Source organism: Pseudopipra pipra, chromosome 3, assembly GCF_036250125.1.
Source record: "Pseudopipra pipra isolate bDixPip1 chromosome 3, bDixPip1.hap1, whole genome shotgun sequence".
NCBI classification, from domain to species: Eukaryota; Metazoa; Chordata; class Aves; order Passeriformes; family Pipridae; genus Pseudopipra; species Pseudopipra pipra.
This window is the reverse complement of record NC_087551.1, coordinates 74,072,544-74,086,568: the sequence shown is the minus strand read 5'-3', so window position 1 is coordinate 74,086,568 and position 14,025 is coordinate 74,072,544. Positions and strand designations below refer to the sequence as shown.

The 14,025-nt window shown below is 33.4% G+C and overlaps 1 protein-coding gene and 1 non-coding gene across 7 annotated transcripts in view; both read left to right on the top strand.

The window, feature by feature from the left end:
* The window catches only part of GRIK2 (glutamate ionotropic receptor kainate type subunit 2), a 365,319-nt gene that overhangs the window by 75,793 nt on the left and 275,501 nt on the right, over nt 1-14,025 (top strand). The gene's annotated exons all lie outside the window — the stretch shown is intronic.
* LOC135412531 (U7 small nuclear RNA) lies at nt 6,306-6,363 on the top strand. Its single transcript, XR_010429727.1, has one exon. It is a non-coding gene; the product is annotated as a U7 small nuclear RNA (small nuclear RNA).

Sequence of the window (14,025 nt, the reverse complement as noted above, 5' to 3'; positions counted from 1 at the left end):
AAATCTAAGTAGTGAATTATTGAGATGCTCTTCTTAGAGAACTAATTCCATTTTTACTTCATTGCAATACCTGTAAGTTCACAAACTGTGTGATCTTTTCTTATGGGAACCCACCAACAGAAAACTGCCTTGTTGGAATTGCCTGTTCACTTTATGTCACCACCGCACATAAATACATATGAGAAGCTATCTGATACCATTCAATGTCCATTCAAGCATTCAAGAAAAGAATGGGAACCCTATTTCTAACTCTGCCAGTGGAAGAATTATAAGCATTTCACTCACCACTTATTTCAGAACAAAGGTATTTAACTTGGCACTTACTTGCAGGAAGCTATACCCAGTAGTGTCTGATGTATGTCCAATGCTATTATCTACTATTAAAAATCATATTGCCCAGCTGCAGCAATAGCCTTTGCAATCATATGTCTGGTTATAATTGTGTTATAAATTTTTATTTCCTGTTGAAAAGAAGAAGTTATTTTATTACAAGAACTAAAAGGTATCCTTGCTTTCAGGTTTTAAGTGTCTCTACAACACTAACATACAAACGTTGGCATGAAAAATTTTACATTTGTAATATGGATTTGTAATATGTCAAAAAGAAATAACAGGGTCTTAAAACAGTCTTTAATTGAATAGCTCTTCTTTTCTCAGAATACTATGTTTACTTACCCTTTACTGTTCTTCAGGTCAGACCTCTCTCCTCTAAGTTCATATAAAATATGACAAGCTAAGTAATTTCAGTCATAGCAGAACATATATACAACTTAGTATAATGATCATGTTCATGCTTTTACCCTATCAAAATCCATGCAAGAAAAAATTTGAAAAGGTAATGTGTCAGGCAAACATTAAAATGGAAAAGAGCTAGAAAATTCAAACTTGTAAATTCAAAGCTGAAGAGGAAGAAAATTGATGAACGAGTTGTTAAGCAGCCAGTTCATATTACAAGTAGTAGTGATTTAAAGCAAACGTTTTGTCAGGGCTTTAGTTGCAGATCGTTACTTTAGTGCAAACTATTTCCATATATATTTTAATCTTATGAGTACTGTTCTCATGAAAACTGTTACAACTGAAAAACTAGTTTAAAAAACACTTCAAAGTATTGAACTGAAAAAAAAATAATTCTACTTACATCCAGTCTTTCTTTAAACACATCATAAATGTTTCTCTCTACTACTACCCATAGCCATGAATCTACTCGAAATTTTACCAAGTGTAAAACAAGAATTTTTACAAAGATTTTTAAAAAGACATTATCAAATATCTCTATAATAATCTATTTACTTAAAAAGAATTCATGAGTTCCTGAACTTAAATTATGCAGGCAGTTCATAAGATGGAAATGAAAGTTGACTGGAAACCACACTATTACTTGTACACATTTTGTGATAAAATTCAATTTACTTCATATTTTAAACTTCAGTTATGTAGAAACAAACATTGACTTTTCTGGTGTTATTATATTGTTGTGGATTTTTTCCGTGCAAATTCACAATTTTGTTACAATATTCAATGCCTATTGTCTAAGCAAACTGTCTTTCTCATCAATGTCTGTATATGTGTATTTTCAGCTTCAGGCCACTTGGAAAGCTTTTAATTAGTCACACAGGAAGCCCAAGCTAATGTTAAACAATGTTTGTCCATCAAATACAGTGCAAAAAATTAGTTATATTGTTTTCACCAAAAATAGGACGCAGATTTTAGTTTTCCTGAAAGTAACCTTGGATGCTTCCATACCATAAGGTGCTGTAAAGATCATATGGGACAAGCACAGCAGACATTTATTCTTGTTATGCCTGCTCATTGAGGAGTCCCTTGCACCCTGCTTAGAGCTTTAGCAAAGCTAAGGGTGAGTGTTCAAGACAGTTGTGCCTGAACTGCTAGAGATTAAAGGTGTTTAGATTTGGCCTGAATTAAATATAGATCCCCTTCATTCTCTGATCTTTTTATTCTAGTACGTGTTAATAAATTTTTTGCTGTATTTTAGACTCTGTATTATAAGGACTGTCTCAGATTTCTTGCTAATCACCACCCTAACCCACCCAATTCAGCACAGACTTAAATCTCAAACACATGTTAAAATCTGAATTTTCTCTTTTCTGGTTACTTGAGTCAAGATGTATATTTTTAATAAGAGTCTGGGAAAATTTTTAATTACCCTGTTACAGAATTGTTGAATTGCATGTTGAACTTTTTGAGACAGAATTTGTATACCAACCATCTAATATTTTCATGCATTGCTTAAGAAAAATGTCAGGTCTGGGTGTCCAGCTACTGTTAGTATGACATAAATGCCTTTTTTGTTCTAGTCCATGAAGATCTAAGTATTTGATATTTTCTGTTATTTCATTCTACAGTAAACTATGGTCCCTACATGTCATTCCAGGTTTAAGTATTGGCACTTATGATTCAGGCACTTTCATCTGTTTTTAAGTCAACCTTTTTATTAATATATATATATTGAAAGGAATACTTTGGTATAATATAAGAGTTCTGGAATACTAACCTGTAACCTTAATATAGAATTATAGTGTAGATCAAAGTATGCCTTCTTGTAAAGACAAACATGTTTTGAAAGTCTTACAGCAAGTGCTTATTTAGTTGTATTTGGTGAGAAAACAGTCCCTGTTAATGTACTGCAACATTTAATAACATTTTCATGTGTTATAGAGGCAGATAGCACCTTCCTTAGAGATCAAAATTTGCTTGGATCTCTCGGTTTTGTGCTCATTATATTTATCAACATCTTCTATACTGTTTGAAGTTTTTATCAAATGTAGTTTTCCACCTTCACTGTCCTATTTGAAAACACAAGACCAATCAACAAGGATAAACTGGAGAAAAACACCAACAGTCCACATACTTGGTTAATTATGATGACAATGAGGAAAAAAATGATAAAATTTGCAAAAGGCAGCATCTTTCACTTCTTTTTGCTTGGGTAGAGAAGAACAGAGGAAAAAACCCGAGGAAGTAAAAGTTCTGGCACAATAGAAGGGGAAAACAGCTGCAACTGGCAATTGCAACTGACTTAAAAATAAAAGAAACTTAGACTTGTTTGTAGTATAAGTTACAGAAACAAAGCAACTCTGCAGAAATTTTCAGCTGCTGGATTCCTCTTAATAATAATGCATTTTCCAAAGACTGAAAGAAAATATTGTATTTATACATCCTTGAACAAGGGAAATTGTGATCTTGATGAAATTTTGAGGTATTATCCTAGTAGCTGTTGTTTTCAAACACTGAAAAATAATTTGGCAACCAAAGAATTTCTTTCCCATTTTATCTACCCATCTAGCTCTTCATTCATAAACTATGAAGGAGCTGACATTCTGCTCATCTACCTGAGGGTAAAAAAAAAATGTTGACATGCAGATGACTAAGCATGTGCCCACAAACAATTGGCTCTGACCCTAACTTGTGTCAAGCAGTTGGCGTGGCTTCTGATTAGTAATTAAATAAATCAATGCCAGCAGACACTAAAGGGTATTTTTCCGTAGAATGGCATGCCAGACCTATTAAGGATAAACTACTTGGTACTGATTCCTGTTTTATGCTTTGTCAGTTCAGCAGGATTTTCTAGTCAATGTCAGTAAATACGCCATGTGAAAGATTCATTTAGAAAAATGCTGTCTAAAACATAATGTTAAAACAAAGGTCAGAGCATATTTTTTTCTAAGCTGTACTACTTCTTGCTCACTCTATGGTGAAGCTGTAAGGTTACTGCACGTTCCAATTGCTCAAACTAAATTATTAAAAAAAAAAACCAAACCCCAAATCATAAACCCCCCTCCTCTCATCTCAAGTGTAGCTTATATAATAAGTTATCAGTTTTGATTCAGCAAGGTACAGGAATACTGCTTGAGATTTAAGCTGTAGTTCTGGTTGCAAGTGTAGTTCAGTACAACCAATGATTTTGAAAATATTTTGTCAAGTTCCTCATGGACTTTAATTCCATTCCAAAGACTGCTTTTCTATTGAACACCTTTTGCTCTGGAGGCAACATTAGTTCCTGACAGCTGATAGACATCCTCAACTATTACTTATTTTCATGGAAAGCAGTTCTCAGGATTTGTCATGTTTATTGACCTTTTTTGTATCAAAAAGTCTGTTTTAAAGCTCTCTAAGTGAAAGAACAACTAGAGCCCACAATGTCCCTTCAGTCTTAGTTACATAAACCCAAATGAACTTCATTGGTTTAGAAGTTAAGAAGCTGAACACTTAGGGCAAAAAACACACCCAGCATCAAATGTAAGGTGTTATTATGCTAAGTGCTGCTGAACATTGTCTATCCAAAATTAACAGTGGCAGTGTAGGAATGGCAGTAGTTGCCTGACTCTCGTATTTGTGATCTGTTCTAACTGCTTATTTCAGAACAGTGAGAGAAGAAGCGCGTTAAAGATTTATCTAAATATTTTCTGAATATGATAAATTTCACTGGCTATAAAGACCAAAACAATGCTGTCCACTGGGAAGATAATTTTTCACTTTGTTATATTTATCTTGGAATATTAGAACCTGCTATCTCACAAGGTAACACAGCACAGTCTGTACTGCCCTGCTTTAAGTCATCTAATTGCAACTCTTCTGCACAGGATACCTCTTTTGGTATTTTTAAAGTACAGGTCAGAAAGCTGGCCCTGCTTTTCCTGGACTGAGCTCACTGCTGAGTTAGTAAAACATACCCATTGCCCTACAAAATATTTTATGCAAGGTTGCAGCACAGGAAGTTTCTGAATATGTCCACATCTATAGACTGTACCTGCCTACTCCTGCATGAGGAGGACAAACATGAAAAGAGAAATATAAGAGGAACAGTGAAAACAGTCCTTATGCTCTGCAGAGGCAGGTGCTTTGAAAGTAAGAATAGGTCACACTGGATGTAATTAATGGATGCATAGGATCAACTGCATTGAATGTAATTATTAATGAGTCTAGGGAAGGTTTCCATTGCACTCTTCATAGCTGTGACTGAGAAATAGCCTTTCTGAATCAATCTGAGAAGAAACTCAGTCTTTAGGTTTCAAGAGCTGAAGTGTTGGAAAACAAATGTTTTGGATGAGTTGTTTTGAGAATTGGTTATTTTATCAAGGAGCTTTTTGGTTGCTTGGTACAAATAAGCTGGTTGAATACCAGGCAGTCTCAGGTTAGTCTTTGCAGGTTAAACTGAAAGGATAGGGTGTTGATATAGTTGCTTTTACAGGGACAGAGCTAATTCTAATCTTCTTATGAGGCTGAAGTCCATGCTATTATTGTTAGCACTAAAGGAAAAGGACATGTGCCCTTGGTCTTCATGTCGTTTTCTGACCTGTGCCTGAATTCAGAGAATTTTAATACAAATTTTTATTCACTTTTGGAAGATTAAAAGATGTTCTTTATTATATACCATGGAGGAGTTTCTCCCTTGCACTTCCCTTCGATCTGTGCTGTCTCTTCAGATGTTGGTGAGCACTGCTGACATTAGGTCTATGTAATTGGTCTCCAGGGAGAAAAATTAGTTTGAATGAGTTAGAACATTGCTAGTTTTAGGCTGTAAGATAAATACAGGGGTGTCTGGCTCCACAAAGGCATTTTAGAGGGACAAACAGTAGTAGTTGACCCCTGTAGACCAACATGGGAGGTACCTAGCCCAGATACTAAGCTTCATCACACCACTTCACTACTATTTGCCCCTCATAAGGAAGTTATCATTGTAAAAGGAAATGACTTCTCATAGCTCTGACAGAACAACAGCAAGTGACAGGCAAGTTATAGTGGGAATACTACAAGCTCTTGTGACATAAGAAACATTGAAAGATGCCTTGTCTGTTGAAAAATGTGGATGCATGAGTATTTGACGGTGCGGAAGGACAAGGGAGTATTTTCAGCCTCTGTTTTGAGTTACTGTGGGCTTTATCTCCCAGGTGAGTTCAGGGTCTGTTATGTTCTTTACCTTGGAAGAACCAATCCAGCCAAAGCTGGAATGAACAAAGTTTATCAGCATCCACAGATGTGACACATGTACATGTACTCATACATGGATGACACACCTGTTATCTAACCTACAAAATTCAAATCTGTTTTTTAAAGTAAGACCCATGTTATTCTAAGCACACAGCTCTGAAAAACAGTTTTTACTTGGAGGTGAAAGATGAACATCTCACAGCTTTTATACCTTCTGTTAGAAATAATATAGAATTTCAAAACATTACTCCTTAAAAGTAAATATCCTGATATTAAATACAGAATTCTTATTGCAATATTTTCTAAGGCTATGGGCTGATTATTCAAAGGAGTAACTATGAATTTATTAAGCCTTTGTGAGTTTCATCTTTAGAATTTTCCTTGGAGGTTTTTTTTTTTTTAAAAAAAACCCTCACCTTTTACACAGTTTTGAAAATAAAATTAGTCTGGTTACTGTCAAAGGTTAAGAATACTTCTTAGAATGTCTTCCTGATTACTTATTCCACCAGTACTGCCATATTGATAAGTGTTTGAAATCCCTAGGAATGAAAGATGACAGGTGCTATATGAATGCATAGTGTTATCCGTGACAGATCTAGGTCAAAATCTTAGTCGAGGCAGTAAAATTCCACATGCAATTATTGCAGAGGGCAGTTTTGAAATCTTGATTGTTTTGAGTGGCTTTTAGTCTATTGACTGAGTGCCATGTTGATGGGAGCAACTGTTGCTTGGTATTGTTCCTCTGGAAATGTTTTTGGTTATGTAGACGGAGAAACACTTGCTTTTATATAGATGCGACTATAGATATCTATTATTTATCAACTGCATCGTGGTATGTAGGGACAGTACAGAAAGAAAGATTGTTGACTAGACCTTATATGACTGTTGAAGATCTCAGATTAGACACAACTGTTATGATTTTGGGGTCCTATATAAGTAAAAGAGAATGTTTGCAAAGAAACTAAAATATTTTCAAGACCATCTTCACTGTTTTGATGAGTTTACAAAAAAAAATTGGGCATGATTTGAATAGAATTGAGTTGAACAGTAATTCTGGGTTAGTAAATATAGTTTCTTGGCACTTGTATGTACTCTTTCTCTCTTTTTATGAAATTAAGACAGGAAAACCCACACACAGTCTACTGAGAGTTGGTTTTGATTTTGTGGCTTTGCACTTACAAATTTTATGGTGATTAGCATAGATATGAATGTCATAAACTGATAAACTTGCAGTTCTTAATTGAGCTGTTTTATGGCAAAGTTCATAAACACCTTTTACACTATTATGCATTATGTTTAGAATTTTTGTTGATTTTACTTTCTCAAGTGATTATTGCAGTCTTCTGCTTGAAATAGTGTTACTTTTAATTTTCTCATATGTAGAAATTAAATTTTGTTCTGAATTGACATCTTTTCTTGAAATAATTAAGTTTTGGTTGATAACAATAATTTAATTATATCTGTAATGGATGTGCATATTTTTTGAAAACAACTATTGTTTTGGCTCTGTGGTGTGACTGTCAGAAATATCTCTAATCCATCAACCACTACAGGTGATTTTTAAGCATTTTCTTGTAGCTCTGCTTCCTAAATACTTGTTATTTTCTGGTAATTTATGTATATAACATAATATTTGTTATGGTTTGAATAAAAATTATCATAAATATGAGATCAAAATTTACACTGAAACTTGGTAAACATAGCTTTGTTCTTTCCCTTTTTGGTGAGAGCTGTAATGCCTACTTCTCTGCAGACTTTTCTCCTTCAGTCTGTTGTTCTCATTCTTATATATCTCTTCTTTTCCTTACTTTTTTTTTTAATGACTGAATATATTTATTGTAATTTGTTATGCCTAATATCTCCTAGCCCAAATTCATTTTGCTACTTCGCAACACTTCTCTTATTCCAAGTAAACGGTAGAATTTAAATACTGATAACTGATTCATAATGGTATTCAAGGTGTACCTGGAAAGCAGAGCAGACTCCTTAGAACAAAGAAATCTCACAAAAAGCAGCAACAAAAAACCCCAACTCAAAACTATCCTCAACACATGCCCTTCACCCCCCAAGTGTGTTAATTTTAAGCCAACATACTCTACTTGAATGCAAAATTTACTTAATAGTATCTCCTGTGTGCCTACTAAAAGGACTAAAATCTGTTGTGCATTCCTTTTGTACCTACACCTGACAACAATAATGCACAATTTATGTACCTCATAAAATTACTCGAGAAAGCTGATTTTCAGTACATAGTAGAAATACTGATAAAATAGTGGTCTGTGCTGCCTTAGAAATGTGCTACTTTTGTCTTTCAGCCTTCTTGTGTCCAAATGTTCTATTTCTGCTTAAAATAAAAAATATATGGAAAACTTCGCAACATGCTGTTTGATATAAAGAGATAAGTTCATATTTAAATGTTTAAGTGCCAAAGATATTTTATCTACAGGGTACCTTGAAGCCTAACTGCAAGCTAATGCAGGACAAAAATTTAGGTAATTCTTCATCACTAAAATATCATGAATAACTGATAGTAAAATATATGTTTTACTAAGACCACCGGCCAAAATATTTTTACAGATTGTATAGTATAATCTCTGTAGGGACATGATAACAGTCTTACAGGATGACAGAAATAAAAAAAAAAGTAAAATAAGATTTGCCTACTTTGTCATGAAAGTATGGACTTGAATGAGTTCATGTTGGTAAGGAAGTAGTCCTTGCTTTGAGGCAAGTAAAAATGGAAATACAATTCACTAGCACTGAGTTTATGCAAATCCGTGCCTTATTTTTAGTACGATAAACCATAAAATAAAGGGTAGAATTTAGGTTTAGGTTGTGGTAGTGACAGAGACCTCAAAATCACTTAACCCTATCAGGCCATTTGTTATATGAAAGGTAACAATTTTGAAGTGGTTATAGATAATAAGGGCATCAAATTAGCACCTGAGAGATCTTTAAAACTTGCATGTGTTAAAATTGCTATCTCTTATTATATGTACATTGAGAAACATAATATTAAATATTATTGCAGTCATATAGAGTGTTTTTAACAAACATTGTATCCACATAGAATTTCATATGCACTTGTGGGGTATAAGTTCGACTGTATTATACTTTGTTAAATTATATGCTTGACTCTTGTTCTGAGGTGTTCATCATCATTGCTAGGTTTCTATTTATGTTGTCTCATAATAACAATCAAAGATTGTTCCCAAGTAAATAATTTTTGCACAAAATAAAACAATTACTGATGTTTTCCTTTCCTCGGATTTGAAAAAGCTTATGCCATATGGTTTGAACTCTTTTATATACAGCAGCCACTCAATATAATAATAATTGTTATAGATTTTCTTTATAATACAGTCTTATTTTGTATGCGGTAGCATAAATAAAATCATTCTTTTGAGTAATGTCTCACTTAGGTGTAGGTAGATGATTTGAGTTCAAATAAAATATAAATTACATGACTCCTGACTGAAAAGTCTCTAACCAAAATACAAAGTGGAGATCCTTTGACATAGATCACACAAGCAATATCAATTTGGTCTAGGAATTCAAGTGCTTGACTGATGATTTTAGTTTGTCACTTTGGGACTTGTTTTACATTACTGAAATTGGCAAAAATACCATGCAGTGCTCTTAAAGCAGAAAAAAAAATTCTACATGTCCCCACTATGTATATCTATATAGTGAATCATACAAAGCCATGGATAAATTGTGTCCTTCTTTCTTGCATCTGATCAGTCAGTATGTTTATAATTTTCATAATAAAGCTTTATAACTAGTACATGACTGTGAGTTTCAGAATGAAAGTACTAAACATTTTAAAAACAATGACACAGAAAAAGTGATGTCCCAAGTTCTTTTGGAAAGTATCAGTTGTTGTTACTATTGTACAATTACTTTAAGGTTTCCTTAATGGAAAATATTGCAGCTTATGGAAAACAGAGCAAAATATTAGCCACTGGAATCTTTGAGAGAATCAAAGATGTAGGCTCTCTTTTCAATGAGATTTTCTTGTGCTCCATCTACAAAAATCTCTCATCTCTGCTTATCTTTTTTTTTCCACTTTTCAAGCAGAAAAGTTTATTAATCAACTTTTTAAAGTAGGAAAGCAATTAATGATATGGAACAAAAAAAGTATACTGATAAAAATTTCAATATTTATAAAGTTTCTAGTAGTAAACATATAATTTCAAAATTCTACTTTACATTTCATCTAGAAAATCAGGTAGTTTTGTTGGAAAAATCATAATTTACATACTACTGTCATAAAAATCATCTATTTTAAAATATCTCTAAAAATTAAGATGCAAATGACCTATTTCATAAAAAAAATAGTTTGGAGATAAAAGAATTCATAAATATTACCAAATACCATTCATAAAAAAAGAAGAATATTGCTGTAAATAGCTCTAGGTTTATGAAGTAGTTGTGCTTACTATAAAAGGGTACAACACTACTTCTGTCAAAATAAGTACGTCTTTGCTTAAACTACAAAAATGTTGGGAAACCTGTCGAACTACTTATGTTTTATATGTGATTAAAAAGTTGAATTATTTGACAATAATGCAGTAGTTCCATTCAATGAATATAAGAATAACTTCAAAAATCCTAGACGTACCTAATGGACGAGGTAGTCACAAAAAACAATTGTCTGATTTTTGCATGACATTTTCAGAATTATTAAAAATAGAGTCTTTCTTACACAACACGAAGACTATTGTTTTGTTCTCAAAGATCTAACATTCATTAATTCTCCTCTAATTGTTTTATGGGGATTTGTGGGCTGATAGATTTATCTTCCATTGTTTAGGAAAATCTGACAGTCATTAAATATTCTACTATTAATTTAGCAAAGTAAACGCTATTCAAACAGTGGTGCAAAGGGTGAATCTATTAATTACTTTTAAATAACTCTTATCTAGTCTTATACTGTGACAAAAACATACAGCGGAGATGTAATGGAATTAATACTCAAAGATAACTCAGATGGTTGTGGATATGAACCATGTCATGCTAGATTTTTTCTTTGGCTGTGATCTGATTTTGCATCCTTTGAAGCCAGTGATTAATAGTTTAGGGATTCCATCTTTTAGGGCAGCTTAGAACTGAGCTCGAACTTTCTGATGTATATAAATAAGGTCGAACTTTTCCTATTTTACTTAGTGTTTCAGATTCTTTTCTTTTCCAAAGAAATCTTATGGACAAAGCTGGGAGATCTTAGGATGATTGAAGTCGATTTAGGATGTAAAATAATTTTTGATGCAGAGATTATTGATTTGGCTAATTGTAAACCAATCCAGATGAGTTTTGTCGGTCGCTTGAGCCATTTGAGGCTAAAACAATATAGTAGTGTAACTGTGGCATTCTGTTGAAAAATCTGTATTTTTTCCTGATGCAAACTAGCATTTGTGCATGTGCTGTATAATGCTGGAATAAGTATTAGTTAGATACTTACTTACAAGGTCACTTAGGGATTATCTATTTTAGTTACATTTGGACTTTAAGTGCTGTTAAATGATGGGGCAGATTAGGCAATCTTCTTTCAGGCAATATAGCTATATTTTTTATGGGCTCAAGAGCTCAAGAGTTTATCTTGGTGCTGAAGTCTGATTGGGAGTTAGGCTTCTCTGCCTTTCAGTACAACATAAAAATTATAGGAATGGTCGTCACACCAAACATACTGACATGAGGAAAGCAAAATTTTCATAATGTCATTTCTATATAGTAGTTTGTACTAATATTTTATTTACTAGTTTGACAATATGTTTGAGCTTCTGTTTTCTGAGGAGCCAAATTCTCAGAAATCTCAGCGTGCTCAGATAATAGACATTTGATTTGTTTGAAGAGATACACAGGGAGAGGGGTTTTAATTATTTTTATTTCTTAAATAACTTCATTCTTGAATGACATAATTTGAAACAAATAAGATATTTCACACTAGACAAAGCATTCATCTGAATTCCAGTTCTTCTTTAATATACTCAATATTAAACAGCCATTGGATAGACTACAAAACCTGGAGTGGGAGGTAAAAGCTTTCTAGGAGTTATCTTTGCACAAATTTGTGCCTTCTGAACATGAATCTTTACACAGTAGATTGTATAGACAGGCTATATAGAACTGGTCTATACTTCCAATTTAAATTTCTTGAAGACAGGACAGAATAAATGTATTTCTGTGTGTATGAGTATAGACTACTCATCTAACACGAATTTCAATTTTGAATGAATACCTGAAGTTCAAGGGTAAGCTTATTCATATGGCAAATTTTTATTTTTTTCATTTCTTTGTTTTGAGGTAAAGACATAAAGTTCTAGAAGGCTTCAGCTAGATGATGTGTATTGATCAATACTTGTTATCTAAGTTCAATCTGGGTTACTTTGGTACTATTTCAATTGTAAATGAGTTTGAAAAGTGCAGTGAAATTTTATTTTTTTATGTTTAGGATTTTTATAAATGTTTTATCCTAATTCCCCTTGTATGCTGTTTCCTCTCTAGGAAGTTTTTATGCATTAAGAAAAATTGTTTGGTTCCTCTGTCTAGTTGGAGCTATAAAAGACAACAATGAAGCCATAAAAGGCAACAGCATTTGTTTGTCTCCATTTCATGTGTTTGTTATTTTGGCAGCTGTGCTGTTTCATTTTGCCCATCTACCAGTACTCCATGTACTCGTGTATAAAAGGGCACATTAAAGTAATGGATTTTGTATTTTCTTAGGGCTTGGAATACCACAAATTGAAATCCCAGAGGAACTGGTCTATACTTCCAATTTAAATTTCTGGAAGACAGGACAGAATAAATGTATTTCTGTGTGTATGTTTTCCTGTTTTACTTCCAATTATTTTTTCTATGTAGTCAAGCATCCTTATTTGCACTGTTGGGCTGTATTGACCCAATGTGGACTTGTGGCCCCCTTGTAAAATTCTTCAGAATTTTAGATTCTGAAAGATATCTCCTACGTTAAAGGTCTCTGAATACAAATAAAAAATACAGCTTTCTGATTTTGCAAGTGGAGCTGATAAATGCATTTCATGTTAGTTACTCCCTGTCCACATACCAGTTCAAGCCAAACTGTAGATGTTCAACTTCTACACTTCATTTGACTGCAAACTCACAATTCACAAAAAGCCAAGAAAGTCCTCACAATGTTTTTTAATTACTACATGCAAAGAAATAATGAAAGAGGTAAGATAAGTGCAAACAGGTGTACTTTGACCACCCTTTAAAAATATTTACTCTTTTCTCCTTCTTTTTAAATAATGCTTATACAAACATTAACAGAAGGTGACTCTCAAGAACTTTATCTGGCAAATTTTTTTTAGCCATTATTGGATAAAGTTTCTACTTCTAGATGAGGTGTGAAGTCTACCTGACACATACTAATTGCAATAGTAGTCAGAGAAGGGAACATTGTTTTTCAGGCTTGAAGAGACAGTGTGTTTCTGAGAACAGCTTCCTCCTGCCATTTTGGTGTAGCTTTATTAAACTAAGGGCGAGATTCTGTCGAGCATGTCTATTTTTATTTAATATCTAATCTTAGCTGAATGATGTGGTCTAACAAATCAACATCTGCTGCTATTTACTCAATGACTGTGAAGGTCTGGATGATGATCTTGGGAAATACATTAGCACCAAGCAGAACCCCTGCTTTAAAAATAGATGATTAATCATTGCTTTCTGAATAGCAAATGAGTGCTGTACTTGTCTTTTAACTTTCAACAACATCTCAGTTTCTTCACATCTGTTGTGGTTTTTCTGTTGTTTTCTTCCCCATTGAGTCTTTTGGAATATTTAGGGAAATGGGGGATTCTGGTTGGATTCTTTCTTTCCTTTCAAGTTTAACCCTGTGAATTCAGAGCTCTGTATGTTATCTACTAATGGATTCAGGAATAGAACCATAAAAGAACTGAAGTATAAAAGTGTTGAAACATCACAGTACTGAACATTACAGTGCCTAATTTTCAGACACCTGCTGATAACTAGAATTCACAGTTCTGAAGTAGGTACATAAGCTTCAATACCCAGGGAGAATTTTGTAACAAGTGTATGGGATAGCAAATCTAGCATATG